Below are 8592 nucleotides of genomic sequence, written 5' to 3'. Positions count from 1 at the left end.
CTGCTCCGCCCCGCACCTCCCTGCTCCGCGCCGCCCCGCTCCCACTCCCTCCCCTCCTCCGTGCCGCGGACTACATCGACGATGACGGCGGCCACATCGACTACATCAACGACGACGGCGGCTACATCGACGACGACGCGATCGACGACGACCACCGCTGCATCGTCAACATCATCTCCCCCTAGGTACTTCTCCCCTTGATCCATCTCCCCTCCTCTTGTGGATCCACCTCCCCTCTAGTGGATCCATCTCCCCTCTAGTAGACCCCCCTCATGGGTTAGGATATTCTAGGGTTAGGATCTCCTGGTGGTTCGGTAGGTCCTCTAGTTCAGTAGGTCCTCTGGTGGTTCTTGGGGTTAGGGTTCATGTTTATTGTTGCGTGGGGATGATCTCCCTCTAGTTCATGGGGTTAGGGTTAGGGTTCATGGGGTCAGGGTTAGGGTTCATGGGGTTAGGGTTAGGACCTCCTGGTGGTTCGTTTGGTCCGCTTCATGGTTTAGGGTTCATGATTTTAGGGATGGGGATGGATGGGGAAGTGGATGATTTTAGGGGATCAACAGCAGCCTTGGAGTGGAGAAGAGGGTTGGGCTGGGTCGGAGAAGAAGAGCTGGGCGGAGCCAACGAGGCTGCAGGGGGAGACAAGCAAGGTGTGATTCTGTCGGGGTTTCGGCCGGATCTCCCTCCCTCACTGCGAGGCTGCAGATGGGGATGGATGGGGAAGTGGATGATGTCTGGTTGATGGTGCTTGTATCAGTACTTGCTTGTGTATGGTTCAATTACTCAGCTAGCATAGATGGTGAATTAGGTTTCCAACAGCACTTCGAAAAGAAGCTACTTGCTTCCTTGTTTGTATCAACAGTACTTTCTTGTTTGTTGCCCTTCAATTTCCTTCCTTGTTTGCTTGTTACTGTCGGTAGCACTATGCTTGTTTCTATCAGTAGCACTTTCCATGCTTGCTTGCTTGTATTATGCACTTTGCTTGCTTGCAACTTGGGTTAGTATGAACATGTACTTGATTGCTTGTAGCACTTTGCTATCAGTAGCACTACTGGGGTTTGTAGCAGTGTTCTTCTTTCATGATATGTGCATGAAGCTTGTGTTCTTCTTTCCAGTGAACACGGGAATGCTTAGTACTTATTGTGGTATTGGTATTCCTGCTGTGTTAAGGCAGTATGACTAGTTTTAATATATACTAGATTGGTGCTAGATAATTTTGATTGCTGTAATATACAAGGTTGATTCTAATTGTCAAAATGTCTTAACTTGTGTCATCTAGTCTGTAGCCATTTTTGGTGTGTAGAGACAGCATAATCAATAGTTGAGTATAGTTTTTTCATCTGCTTTTGTACTGCTACAAGTATAGTTGTTTCATGCTTTACCAGTGGCAACATCTAGTTGTTTTGAAGGTCCTCATGATATACTCATCTAGCTTCCTTTCAGACTGTCTAAGCATGTGTACATGACACCAATTCACTAGTTCATGTTGCTTGCTTGCTAGCATACATGTTGCTTGCTGGCATACATGCTTAATTAGGGTTTCCATCAGCATTACTTGCTTGTATCACTAGCACTTGGAGAAGAATCTACTTGCTTGCTTATTAATTAGGGTTTGTATCAATAGTACTTGCTTCCTTCTCTTCATTTTCCTTCATTGCTTGCTTGTTTCTATCAGTAGCACTTTGCTTGCTTGTTTCTATCAGTAGCACTTTGCTTGCTTGCTTGTATTAGTAGCACTTATGCACTTTGCTTACTTGCTCCTAGTGTACATGCATGCTTGTTTGGTGCACTTACATGTTTTATTAATTAATAACACTAGATCATTGTATTGTTTATCCATCAAGTTTGTTTCACATGTATTACATGTATGTGCATGATGGTCCAAATGCTTTCCTTTATTGATACAAGTGCATCATTTTACTTTATCCCTGTTGTATCTGATTGTTGTTTATTCTATTTTGCAAGCACCACCTCAAGATCATCCATGGCAAGGAGGACAAGGTCAAGCATGAGGCCAAACGTTGGTATGCAACTTGCTCCTTGTGGCCAGTTTCATAAAATCTGTGTCTTAATATGCTAAGTGAAATGTATTGCTGCAATCTGAATAAGCTGGCTTAATTGTGCCTGTGTGCTGTTAGTCTTCCTTACCTGAATAACTAGGATTAAATGATAATAAAATTTCAAAAGATATGTTTGGCTGCCTGTCCATGCATTCCAAACATTCACCTAATAGTTATGTTTCCTGTATCATGCAAAGAAGAGCCTCTCACCGACTACGAGAAGGTTAGGGCTAGAAATATCATGAGGAACAATCAGATGTTCCAGTCCCTTGGCACCGGTGCAATAGCGTCGATGATTAGGAAAACAAATGGTGTACAAGAAGGTAGAAGTGATGAGGTTCAAGAGGGTAGTGGAGTTATCAATGATGACCCAGAGTACAATCCTAAGGAGGATGAAGTTATTGATGGAGAGGAAGTGGATGATGTTGTAGTCAACAAGATTGTTAAGGTGCAAACTCTGTCTTGCTTGGAGGGTTGGGGTTCTGTTATTCTATGTTATTCCTTGTGCTCACATATTTCTCTTGTGATCTAATGCTTTTTTCCGTGCTGTTTATACGAGGCACTGAAGGAATCTAGGACGAAGAGGCCTGGTGTTAAGAAGACAGTCAGCAAGAAGCACAAGAGCTCAGAAACATCTCCTGCAATGCCTCCAGGAAGGGTGATGGCCCCAGCTCCAGGACAAAAAAAGAGGATCCTGGAACCTGATGAACCTGCCCTTGATAGAGTCACAAGGCAGAAAGCAAGGATGGCGACTGCAACGGACCATCAGGAAAGTATGTTGCTCATGGACTCTCAGACCTCGGTGCAAACGGGTGATGAGTTGCCGCCCATGGATGAAGGAACCACTCTCAGCATGGATGGAAATGGCACTGTCTGCCTAGATGAAGCAGGAACCATCTGCATTGATGAAGCAGGCACTGTCCACACAGACCTCAGCCCTGTTGCACCTTCTATTGACAGGAACGCTGTCATCAATGAAGAAGAACAGCAGCTTGTGCTTCAATCAGGCAAGTTGACCTTTGCAACGCTATCTTTTACTAGTGCATTTTCCAAATGGAATGATCATGTATGCTTTTGTTGATTCCTGCATTTGTCGATTTCTATTCTAATTTATGAGTTCAATTTCATTTTCAGATGCAATGACTCCCAAGACTAGACTTAGAAAGGGAAGAGGGCTAGAGAGGATCACCAAGTCGCTTGGTAGCAAGGTGCCTATCCAAATTGCCGAAGGGATGATTCGTCCAGAGAAGCCTCTGCAGGCAGCAAAGCTTGCTTCTGAGTGTGGACTCGTTGCAAAAAGCCATCTTCCGGTTCTTCCTCACTTCAAGCTATACAAAAAAATGCTAGTCTATTGGAGAACTACATTGGGAAAGTTGATGTAAGCTACTTGTTTCATAGTTAATGTGCTATCTATTTTCTGTTACACCTATGCATGATCACTAATATTGTTCCTACCTTGTTTGCTATCTTGGTAGGCAAATTTTGAGATGAACACGGACTCGGAGACCATCAAGACCTCGTGCAAAGATATTCTGCAGAAATATTCAAAGAACAGACGCCATCAGATCAAGAAGAAGTATTTTGATACCGTAGCCGCAAATAAAGTCAGCATTAAGTCTCCGGGCCTGATCTAACGGATGGTGAATGGCAAGCTCTGGTGGAGATGTGGTCTACCCCAAGACACAAGGTTTGTCTCTGCTTTGTTTGATGCTTTATGTTCTGCACATGATATGCTAGTGCTAGATCATGCTGACAGTATGCTTTTTTGTAGGAAACCTGTTTGTCAAACAAGATGAATCGACAAAAAGTCGTGTACAATCAAAGAACTGGTTCCAGGCACTACACAGCACACATTTTTGCCACTGTGAGAACTCTTCTCTAGAGACCTTACCTTTGGTTCCTCATTGAATAACATTTCTGATTCTTGCTGAATAACATTTTGATTTTTGTTGAAAAACATTTCAGAAAGAAGAGCGTAAGGGTGAGGAGCTGTCTGCGATTGACTTGTTTAAGGCCACCCACAACAGCAAGAAGCACGGGTTTTCGGAGCCAGTCAAGACTGCTATAGTAAGTCACTCCATGCTTTGCCCTGTTTGATTCACAGCCAGCTTTGATGCTTTGATGATTTGATGTTGTTTGACTCAGAGCCAGTCAAGAACACATGCTATGTTCCATGCTTTGATGTTGTTTGATAGTTCAACAAAGATATCAGAACTTGTTGTAGCTATTTGATGCGTTTTTTATGATATGATGAAATTTGATCTGAATGTTAGTTTGATGATCGTCTCACTCGGGAAGCCATCTTATATAGAACCACCACTCTAGGCTTAATGAAGTGATCATATTGTTCCAATTGCATGTCTCCAGGTCACTAGTCATCATCTTCTTGCATAGATTTTGTGTGCTGGTTTGATTACTTCAAATAATCCATTTGTGTGCTGGTTTGGTTTCTCTTGCTTGGTTTGGTTTGCAAAATGTGAAATAGATCTCCCACTAATGCCTATCGTTTTCCTCCATATGCTAGCTTGAGATGGAAAAAATGAAGGAAGCGCCGGTACCAGAAGGTGAAGAGCCAAAGTCTGCTGTTGAAATTGTCGAACAAGTCCTCAAGACCGAAGCCAAGAAAAGCACATTCCTCAGGAATGTTGGGCTCCAGTCATCTAGGAACAACTCCGGCAAAGTTGCTGCTCATGTTCGTGACCTTGAGCAGAAGCTGGAGAGGTCCGAGCTTCAAGCTGAACTGGTGCAAGAAGAATTGGCGGAAATCAAGATGAAGGCAGAAGAATCTGAAGCTGCACGCGACAAGGAACTTGAGCTGCTGCGCAAGAAGTCTCAAGAATAGGAAGAGAAGTTAGCCCACTTGATGGCTCTCTTTGGAGCTAAGGTAGTTTGATGGCTGTGCTATGAACCTCTTTGTCTTTGAGCTAAGGTAGTTGTTGCATTTTGAACATGTGAACCTGGGAGCTGAGCTGAGAGCTGTTGCATTTTGTTGCATTTTGCTGTTTAAACTAGAGCACATGGATCCTATGAAGTTATGTGATCACTTGTGAACCTGGGCCTTTCTGTGAAGTTATGTGATCTTGTGAACCTGGATCACTTGTGGATCATTTTGTTTATTTTCTATGAAGTTATGTGGATCACTTGTGCACCTGGGCTTGTGGATCACTTGTGCACCTGGGCCTTTCTGTTTATAGTTATGCAAAATGAGAACCTGGGCTCTAAAAAGGCCAAGGCCCAAACAAGAATTAGACCAAAAAGGCTTGGGCCTAAAAAAAGAAATGACTGTAAGAAAAAAAATATAAAAGGCTGCATAACAGAAAATAAAAAGGCCAAGGCCCAAATTCGAACTAGACTAAAAAGGCTGTGGCCCAAAACAATAGTGGAATATAAAAAAACATCATAAAAAGGCTCCATTCCCAGAAAATAAAAGGCCAAATTATTGGGCCAGGCCCATGCAGATAAGCAAAATAAAGAGAGAAAAAATTAAATGGGCTGAATTATTGGGCTTGGCCCATCAAGACGGCTGAAATAGACCGGGCTGATTCTATTTTACGACCTTTTCATTTGGTCGTAAGTCTGCCACGTCAGCTTGCCACGGTGGATCTGACATGGTGTGGTCGGATTGCTAGTGACCAAAACAGTTGGTCGTTAAATCTACGACCTTTTTTTTGGTCATAAACATCTGCGACCATTCCAGAAGAAAGGTCGCTATAGTCAGTTTACGACGCCCAGCTTTTGACCTTATGTTTTTGGTCACAAAAAGGTCATAAATGGAAATTTGTAACCATTCAGTGACCAATAGTGGTGGTCATAAGTTGACATATTTCTTGTAGTGAACCCATCAGCATGCAGAACCAGGTTCTGATGGTAGAAGGGCTCTCGAGTGACGGTGGAGTAGGCAGCAGTGTAGGATCCCTCCGCACCAACATCAGATGCGATAGCAATGTGCCTGAAGGGGGAGGTGTCCAACTCCTGATACTCTCCACGAAGACGTGTCAGAGCAGCATAAGCAGCATCATGGACCGCCATGTCGATAGTCACTCCAACACCATGAGCAGTGTGCAGCACGGTAGTGCAGTCATACTCCCGAGAGTAGAGGTGGACGATGGCACGGTACTGCTCCTGGTTGGAGTCCTAGTACTCCTCATAGACGGTGTACTCAGGGTGCCAGCGATAACCCAGATAGGTCATCATCTCAACCAACACAGCAGGTGATCCTGAGGCACCAATGGCCGTCGTGTGGCACACGACCTGTCTCGTGGGTTCCATCTGAAAACAAAGATGTTTCAAAGGAGTCAACTGACAGTGTGGATAATGTTCAATATACTACTCTAAAGAATAGCTAGGGCTTATCCAACTTTGGGGTGAACGTGGTCACGGGATCCTAATGTTAAAGTTAGTAAAATTGTTTAACCCGAGTAGAAGAGAGTTCAGAGTCCCAAAGGATCGAGGAGTAAAAGATACTAATACCACCCAGATGGCGACATGGGCCTGTAAGGCACACAACCATGTTAGTAAAAGTTTTGTAATGTCTAGACTCAACTTTGGCCAAGGAGTGTGGAAGGGGGATTCCTATAGGCAGTCGGCTCTGATACCAACTTGTGACACCCCCGATTTGACCGTACACTAATCATACACGCAAACGTGTACGATCAAGATCAGGGACTCACGGGAAGATGTCACAACACAACTCTACAAATAAAAAAAAGTCATACAAGCGTCATATTACAAGCCAAGGGCCTCGAGGGCTCGAATACAAGAGCTCGATCATAGACGAGTCAGCGGAAGCAACAATATCTGAGTACAGACATAAGTTAAAGAAGTTTGCCTTAAGAAGGCTAGCACCAACTGGGATACAGATCGAAAGAGGCACAGGCCTCCTGCCTGGGATCCTCCTAAACTACTCCTGGTCATCATCAGCAGGCTGCACGTAGTAGTAGGCACCTCCCGAGTAGTAGTAGTCATCATCGACAGTGGCGTCTGGCTCCTGGGCTCCATCGTCTGGTCGCAGCAATCGGGTATAGAAAGGGGAAAAAGAGGGAGCAAAGCAACCGTGAGTACTCATCCAAAGTACTCGCAAGCAAGGAGCTACACTACATATGTATGCATTGGTATCAAATGGAATAAGTGTATCATATGTGGACTGAACTACAGAATGCCGGAATAAGGGGGATAGCTAGTCCTTTCAAAGACTACGCTTCTGGTAACCTCCATCTTGCAGCAGAAGAAGAGAGTAGATGGTAAGTTCACCAAGTATCATCGCATAGCATAATCCTAACCGATGATCCTCCCCACGTCGCCCTGTGAGAGAGCGATCACCGGTTGTATCTAGCACTTGGAAGGGGGTGTTTTATTAAGTATCCGGTTCTAGTTGTCATAAGGTCAAGGTACAACTCCAAGTCATCCTGTTACCGAAGATCACGGCTATTCGAATAGATTAACTTCCCTGCAGGGGTGCACCACATAACCCAACACGCTCGATCCCATTTGGCCGGACACACTTTCCTGGGTCATGCCCGGCCTCGAAAGATCAACACGTCACAGCCCTACCTAGGCACAATAGAGAGGTCAGCACGCCGGTCTAAATCCTATGGCACAGGGGCCTGGGCTCGCCCATTGCACACCTGCATGTTGCGTATGCGGCTGGCGAGCAGACCTAGCCTCCCTTATACAAGAGCAGGCGTTCTAGTCCAACCCGGCGCGCGTCGCTCAGTCGCTGACGTCATGAAGGCTTCGGCTGATACCACGACGTCGAGTGCCCATAACTGTCCCCGCGTAGATGGTTGGTGCGTATAAGCCGGTAGCCAGACTCAGATCAAATACCAAGATCTCGTTAAGCGTGTTATTTTGAAATAACCACGAACGCCGACCAGAGGCAGTCCCACCTCTCTCCTAGGTGGTCACTACCTGCCGTGTCGCTTCGCCACAAAGATCAACACAGAGGGCTGTCGGGAAAGTATGTCCTTCCAGCCCCCAATTCGTGAATCAACCGCGGGTACTCCTCGAGCCAACCCGACTTTAGTCATCACATGTATCATGTATAAAGTATATAGTATATACCCGTGATCACCTCCCGAGTGATCACGGCCCGATAGTATAGCATGGCAGACGGACAAGAATGTAGGGCCACTGATGATAAACTAGCATCTGATACTAAGCATTAGGATTGCAGGTAAAGGTAACAACAGTAGTAGCAAGGACAGGCTATGCATCAGGATAGGATTAACGGAAAGCAGTAACATGCTACACTACTCTAATGCAAGCAGTATAGATAGAGTAGGTGATATCTGGTGATCAAGGGGGGGCTTGCCTGGTTGCTCTGGCAAGAGAGAGGGGTCGTCAACACCGTAGTCATACTGGATAGCAGCGGCGTCGGTCTCGATGTCTAGTGAGAGAAGAGGGGGAAGAAACAATAAATATAATGCAAACAAATGCATGACGATGCATGACATGACAAAGTGTGATGCTAGGTGTGCCCTAACGCGGTACGAGGTGGTACCGGTGAAGGGGGGAAACATCCGGGAAAGTATTTTCG

Source organism: Triticum aestivum, chromosome 3A, assembly GCF_018294505.1.
Source record: "Triticum aestivum cultivar Chinese Spring chromosome 3A, IWGSC CS RefSeq v2.1, whole genome shotgun sequence".
Lineage (NCBI taxonomy): Eukaryota > Viridiplantae > Streptophyta > Magnoliopsida > Poales > Poaceae > Triticum > Triticum aestivum.
This window is presented reverse-complemented; position numbering follows the sequence as displayed.